Below are 7,913 nucleotides of genomic sequence, written 5' to 3'. Positions count from 1 at the left end.
ACCGTCGCCGGCGACTCAGGGCAGCCCAGCTCCAGGTTGAGCTGCTGTTCAGCATCTTAGCTGCAGAGGGTAGTGTCACTGGCCCTCATATGTGGGATCCAAACCGGGGCCCTCTGGCATCTCAAGCCAGTTCTTAACCATCGTGCCACTCGGCCGGCCCAGGAAATATCTTTAATGACATGAACAAAAATGTACAAAAAGAAAAAAGCATTTTTTATCCTAATGTAGGAACAGTGAGAAAATTATTAGACAGAATGGGTAAGATTCCAAGTCACTTAATAGTATCCAACTAATCTTTCTTTGCCATGTATATTAATTTTAAACACTCCTTCATATTGAAACTAAGCATTTCTCAAAGTAACTAATAACTATTCTTCACAAATGCACAAGTAAAACAAAATAGTTGTTCATAAGTATTTATTGATTTTCTACAGATTAAAATGATATTACCTGAGAATAAAAACAAACTGATAAATGATCACACATTCAATTACTTTAAAATGAACCTGCCCAGGGCCGGCAGAGTGGCTCAGTTGGTTAAGAGCGTGAGCACTGGGTAACAGGATCGCAGTTTCGATTCCCACTTGGGCCAGTGAGCTGTGCCTGAACCGAGCTGCCGCTCAGCTGCCAACAGGTGGCAAGATGGCTCAGCTGGTGAGAGCATATGCTCCTAACAACAAGGTTTCCAGTTCGACTTCCCCATGGGATGGTGGGCTACGCCCACCCACAACTATTATAAGATTGAACACGGCACCTTGAGCTGAGCTGCCCTGAGCTGCTGACGGGCTGCTGGATGGTGACTGGACTTGGAGCTGAACTAGCTGCGCCCTCCACAACTAAGGTTGAAGGACAACAACTTGGCTGTTTCCCTTCCCCAATTCCCCAACATTGTTCCCCTTCCTCAATTCCCTGATAAAATCTTTAAAAAAAAAAGAACCTGCCCTTCAGCTAAGGAAAAATAAAAAAAATTTCCATTTTAGTCAAGATGAGGAATCTTAAAGAATGCATAGCTCTGGGTGTCTCTCTGTATCTTGGCCTATAGGTTTTCCACAGCAAACACATTTATGATCGCTTTTCCTCTAATAATTTTACAGAGAACATATTTGGAATCTATACCGTATGTATATGAACACATAATGTCCATGCCTCCTCCCTATTCTTGCATCACAGGTAATCATTAGAAGTCACCTGTAGCTGTTTGCTGGGGTTCATATCTACCTGATCCTTGAGAATACATCCAATCTCTACCAAAATTAATCTGGACAGAAAAAAAAAGTAGTCTTAAAACAAAACTCAGATGTGGAAAAATCAAGTTATCCAAATCTTGTTTTGCCTTTGACTTCAAAGCATTCTTATATGGAATAAGCTTTATGGGATACAAAAGGAAGGGAAGGATTTGGCCAAGAGAACAGAACAGTAAGATCAAAGTACAAAGCTGTTAGAATCCTGAAAACACTTCACTGCGCTCAGAGCCGCTGGCTCTGCACTTTGAACAAAACCACCCATACTTGTCAACTAAGTAAAGAAGCAAATGATGCTAAAGATGCATTTTAAATGTTTTAATGGAATGATTTAACTTATTTAGGCATGAGGATTTTTTTCTTTTCATCCAAAGCCAAAGTAAACCGATGTCTATTTTTGAATTCTGCAAATTTCTATTTGCCATTAATTATGTAGAGATTAATCAACAATTCCAGTATGCTTGGGGCAAAAATATCAATACAGAGCTTGTTTGGATTTCTATATCTACTCAAAGATGTCATGTACTTATTATTTTAGTAAAGCTATTGTCATTCAAAATATTTTTTGAATTCTCTGTAATAAAATTTGGGGCCTCTAAAGAAAATTACTCCCAAACTTTCAGTTTTTGTAATGGAAATATTTTGTTCCAGCTACAAACTAATACCTTTGCTGTGTAATTTTTTAAAAAGAAATGTAAAAAAAGATATAAAAACAAATGAAATAAAATCACACACAGTTCCTTTCCCACATTATCCTTTTAATACATATCCTTCCAGAATGTACCTATGAATTTGTCACATAGAGATAATATTTTACAAAATAGTATCAGTCTATATATCTTTTATTTTACTTATTATATAATGTGTTATATATAATACATACATATACATCAGATACATATAAATATACACTCCATACATATAGTTAGTAACATGTTTTATGTATTACCAAGATTTTCTTTTTTTTTTTTTTTAAGATTTTCTATGTTAATAAATATGCCTTGTAAATTCTTTGTTAGTTAGTGAGTAGTGTTTCATTGAATGGATCTAAAACAAACTTTTTAACACTGTTTTCTAAACTACTTTATAAAAATCTAAGATGTTCTAAATTATGAGGAGAGGAGGAGGGCAGTGATCTGGATCAAACGAAGTTAAAAACAGTCGTTAAAGCATCTTAATTGCAGGACTCCTCAGAGTCCTGGTTAACTTTCAAAGTGGAATCTTTTATGATGAATTTACTTAACAAAATAAGCCATTGGACATTTTTATTTGATAAAATCCTGTTAATGTCCTGAATTACTCAAATTTTAGGATATGTACCTAGAAAAACTGATTTGATCATCTCCCCATTATTGGGTTTTTAGGCTGTTTTAATTTTATTAACTATTATTAATAATTCTTTGACAAACATTTTCAGATACTCATCATTGGGTATTTTTCTGATTATTTCCTTTAAACTTTGAGACATAGGATTGCTGGCCTATTTACATATTTAACGATTTAATACATATCACCAAATTGCCCCTAAAGATTTTATCAGTTTACATACAACACTTTCTGAGGCTATTTTCCCACAAATTAAACCAATACCTGTTATTATCTTTCCTTAAATTAACTTTTTTTTTCTCACCCTAATTGATTCACCACCTTAGTCAAAACTCTTACCTCTAAATGACTTTTGGTAATCCTTTCTCTAATAGACCACCTCAGCAGGGGGCTATAGATAGGGTAGAAGAAAAAAATTAATGTGCGGAGTCTTACAAACTACCATTCCCTCTTCCGGTCTTATCCTCAATCACCACTACTAGTATTCTCCATTTCATAAATTTAATTTCTAAGTCATAGCAGGAAAGCCACACATGAAATCACACTTGTCTAACTTATCTAAGTAAATGGCACCATTGCAAAAATGAAAATGCATGTATTGAAGGTTTTCAGGCCCCTAATCTCTACCTGGTAATTGTACCTGTTCTATGAATTGGGCTGGAACTAATAGATAGTCTAACAGTGAATCTCAGGAAAGAAGATAATTCCCCGGTCAAAACTTTCCAAACTTTCAAGGAATGCCAATACTATGAAACAGAGATTTTTGAATTTTGAAATGTTATTAAACATAAAAAGAAAATACAGTAGAAAGAATAAGCAAAAATAAAACCTGATATTTTCTAAAGGGAAGAATAAAATAGCCAGGTCTGATAAGATTAATAAAGAGAGGGGGCATGAAATAATTCAATATAACATTTGAAGATACAGCAGTCCCCTCTTATCCATGGGGGATACGATCCCCAACCCGCAGTGCCTGAAACTATGGAAGATACTGAACCCTATACTGTATACACCATGATTTTCTTCTATACCTACATACCTACTCATATATACAGCTTAATTTTAATTAGGCACAGGAAGAGATTAACAACAATAACTCATAATAAAATAGAACAATTATAACAATGCATTGTAATAAAAGTTATGTAAATGTGTTCTCTCTCAAAATATTTGATTGTACTATACTAACCTTTTCATCTAAAGGAAGCGTTTTCTGGCTTCTCTTTGTCATATTCAAATAGCCAGCATCACTACTCTGGGCACTTTAAGGCTCTTATTAAGCAGAGTAAGGTTACAGAACCCAAGCACTGGGATACCATGACAGTCGATCTGATAACCTAGCTGGCCACTAAGTGACTAAAAGGCAGGAAGCTTATACAGTGTGGACACCAGGACAAAGGGGTGATTCATATGGGGAAAGTGTGGGACGGAGCAGGATGACTTGAGATTTCATCACACTACTCAGAACAGCATGCAGTTTAAAGTTTTTAAACTATCTCTGGAATTTCCCATTTAATATTTTCAGACTGTGGTTGACCACAGGTAACTGGAACCAGGGAAAGCAAAATTGAGGATAAGGGGGGACTACTGTATAGGAAAACAGTAAAACTGGAAGCTCATAAGAGAATAATATAAACAAATCCACACCAATAAAATTAGATAAAATAAATTATTAATTGGAAAATATAAAATGAACAAAATTAACTCAAGAATAGAAGAAAGTGATTGGACTTGTACCATTTCAGAAATTGAACCCATACGCAAATACCTACTCATCATAATAAACACAATACCCACAGTTTTACACAAATTTTATTAAATCTCCATAAAAAAAATTATCCTTACCTTATAAATTCAACCCAAATTATATAAAAAAAGGAAAATCTACCCAAAACTTTATTTCATAAGGCTTTCCAAACATTGGAATTAAAAAATCAGACAAAAACTGAATAAGAGAAGAATATGAACATAAATTCAAAATCCTGAATATTAGCAAACTGAATACAACATATAAACAAATTTATATATCATGACTATTTATAGCTTATTCAAAGAATGGAAAGATAGTTTAGCATGACAAAATTTATTAAAAATTTAAAGGAGCAACTATTTTTGTCATAGAAGTTGATGCAGAAAAAAATAAAAAAGTTTCAATGTCTATTCATAGAAATCAAGAAAAACTCTTAGCAAACCAGAAATAATAGGGAATATAATATTCTATTAAAAACCTGCAGCAAACATAGATAACAGCAAGATAATAAAAACATTTTGTTTAATATTACAAGCAACACAAATTTGTCACCACTTACAAATTTTTAAACTATTAATAGCTAATTTGAGCTCTGAGTAATAGTGGTTCGATTACCGGCCCGAGCTGAGCAGCCGCTGAGCTGCCAACAGGTGGCAGGATGGCTCAGCTTAAAAAAAAATAAAAAGAAGTCAAGTACAAAACAAAAACAAAAACAAACAAAAAAATAAACTATTAATAGCTAAGAGTAAAGGGGAACTGGTGCTCTGATACACATTCACTGCAATACAGCCACTAGGGAGGAGAAATCTGCAGTGTCTGTTAAAATAAGAAAGTGTGCTCACTGTATCACATGGGAACTCTGCAAATAACCTTACTAACATTTGCACATAAGAATAAAAAGGTTTCGGGCCGGCCGAGAGGTGAGTTGGTTAGGAGTTGGCTTGGGATGCCAGTTCTGAGCAACAGGGCCCCGGTTCGGATCCCACATGAGGGCCAATGACACTGTGCCTTCTACAGCAAAGATGGTGAACAACAGCTCAACCTGGAGCTGGGCTGCTCTGAGTCGCCAGCGACGGCGTGGGCTTCAGTGGGGCTGCAGTGGGGCTGGCCGGCAGTGGGCATGAGCTTTCGTGAGCTGCCATGAGCCATGAGCCCTCCAATGGCCAGCAAGTGACTGCCTCACCCGGGGAGAGCACAATGATAATACCAACATGGGCCAGTGAAGCGACGTCCTCCACAACTAGACTGAAGAAAAGCATAGCAACTTGTCTGTTCCCCTTCCCCAGTTCCCCAATGCTGTTCACCTCCCCCAATTCCCCAATAAAATATTTTTTAAAAAAAAGAATAAAAAGGTTTGTATATGGATGTAAAACTCCAAAATTGCTTATAATTGTTAAGAGTTGGAAATAACCTAAGTGTTCATAAATAGAGAAATTGTTAAATAAATGACAGATTACTATATTGCTAAAATAGAAAAATCTCCAAGACTTATGGTTGGGTAAAAAAAGAAAAAACAAATAGCAGAAAATTATGTCCCCTATGCTATAATCTAAATGTCTAATCACTATGTTGTACACCTGAAACTAATATAATATTGTATATCAACTGTAATTAAAATTGTTTTTAAATAATTTCTTAAAGTTAATTTAAACAAATTTTAAAGAAGAGTAAAAATCATCATGTATTTTGCAGGTATGTATATATGTATGTATATGCCTACAAATAGTTCTGGAAGAATCCCCACCAAACTGACAATAGCTATCATTTCTAAGAAGTGATTATGGATGTAGTAACAGAGGATTGTAGCTCCATCTGCAATGACTGAATGAGTTTATATTGATATACCACATACATGGTTAAACATAAATACATTTTTAATTATTAGAGGCCAATAAATGATATTTTCCCAAATTAATAAAATATTAAATTTGCTACTTGGATTTTTAAGAAAATGTCTCTACTATGACAGTAATCCCAAATGTCTTAGAAAGATACTAGACTTATAATAAGACCAGAATTAGCCCTAAAACAGAAGACTAATTACTAGAGAGATACTAGATATACTAGATGAGACCACAATTAGTCTTAAAACAAAACAAACAAAAAACAAACAACACTTACAAAAAACACTCAGGAAATCTATTATGTCCCAGATTTTTCCTTGATGGTACTTTTTAATACTGAACAGTGGTGACTATGAAATCTAGATTCTTCTGTACTGACCAGTCCTCTCCCGATGTGCAGCTACTTATGGGTTCCCCGAACCTTCCTGTAAAAAAACCTTAAGAATCAATTTGCTCTATAGGGTCCTCTCAATCCCCACACATCTTCTCCTTAGCCCAGCAGGAGGAGCAGGTTCTCTACAGCAATGTGGGAGAGTGGGCCAGCACTGAGGGTCCGTGGAAGAAGAAGGAAGACCCAGAGCCCTACCGTTCCATTACCTGTACTTGAGCTGCAAGTCAGAAAGCTAGGTTCCTGCCTGGTTGTGTTACTTGGTCAAGTCTTGAAGTTTATTTTTCTCATTTGGAATATAAGGAAGCTACTGGGTTGTCAGAAAAGTCATGACGCATTTTTTCTGTTTTTCATTGCAAAAATGAGTCATGCCTTTTCCGACAACCCAATAGATCTATCAGCTCCTTTCCATTTCTATAATTTGATGACTTGAATGTTAACTGGTCAGCATTCACCTAGAAACACCATTAGCCCTTAAAATGTCTTGGGCCAACACCTGCAATGGTAATGTCTATGCCTGCCCTCAAAAACTCTATCCTCTGAGATATTAATCACGAACATAATTGCTGTGTGCATGTGTTGTTACAGAAAACTCTATTATTGAAAAGTCACCTGGAACTAGAAAGTAACATGGAAATAAGGGATAGCATAGGTATTATCTGTCATAATTACCCAACCAGAAGCAGCAGGGTATTGTGCTTACATGACTCCAATACTTCTTTCTTTATAAAGGTTTACTTGTATGAAAGCAAAAGTTTCTCAGCAATTTTGTTTAAAATTCCTTTATAGATTTCTCAGAAATGATTTTTGAACACCAGCATGGATTATTTAATTCTAAGTATAGCTGGCCTTACTCATTGGCAAAGAGAAAGATTGGCTTCATGGAGGGCAAGAACTTACCTGTCCTCAAATAATGCTTCCAAGGGCTTGTCACGGCACCACCTCCCCTCCTCCCTGGCTCCAAATTGCCTTTTCCAGATTCAAGTCATGGCTGTGAAAATCAGTGTGAGCAACTGGAGAGCAAGGAGATAGTAAGATGAGTTAGCACATGAAGCAGCATTAAATAACTCTTAAGGCGCTACAGAACAGCATGGAGTGCTGAACAGGAAGTGGAGAGTCACCCGGGAACATCAGGAAGTCAACTTGGGGAAAACGGGGAGGTACTAGGGAGAGGGAGGTAGGATAGAATGGGTGTTCGAGGTTAAACACTTGGTAAGCTGGGGTGGGCTGGAGAGGAGATGCAAGGCTCAGAGCTAACCTCTTGCCAGAGACTGTAATTAATTTTAATCATGTCAAAAGCCATTTTGCTAAATTACTTTTTGGTGTTTGCTTCACTACTGGTTATAAGTAATTCTGGTTCATCA

At 36.1% G+C, this 7,913-nt stretch overlaps 1 long non-coding RNA gene across 1 annotated transcript in view; it reads right to left on the bottom strand.

The window, feature by feature from the left end:
• The window catches only part of LOC109371390 (uncharacterized), a 25,908-nt gene extending 18,341 nt beyond the window's left edge, over window positions 1-7,567 (bottom strand). The window contains exons 1-2 of the long non-coding RNA XR_002121867.1: window positions 7,450-7,567; window positions 2,907-2,958 (exon numbers count right to left, since the gene is read on the bottom strand). This is a non-coding gene — a long non-coding RNA (uncharacterized LOC109371390). The remainder of the gene's footprint in view (window positions 1-2,906; window positions 2,959-7,449) is intronic.
• Window positions 7,568-7,913: the final 346 nt, after the last annotated feature.

The sequence above is a fragment of the Hipposideros armiger genome, unplaced genomic scaffold (assembly GCF_001890085.2).
Source record: "Hipposideros armiger isolate ML-2016 unplaced genomic scaffold, ASM189008v1 scaffold_568, whole genome shotgun sequence".
Classification (NCBI taxonomy): Eukaryota; Metazoa; Chordata; class Mammalia; order Chiroptera; family Hipposideridae; genus Hipposideros; species Hipposideros armiger.
Note: the sequence above shows the minus strand (reverse complement) of the source record. Positions and strands in the feature narration are given on the sequence as shown.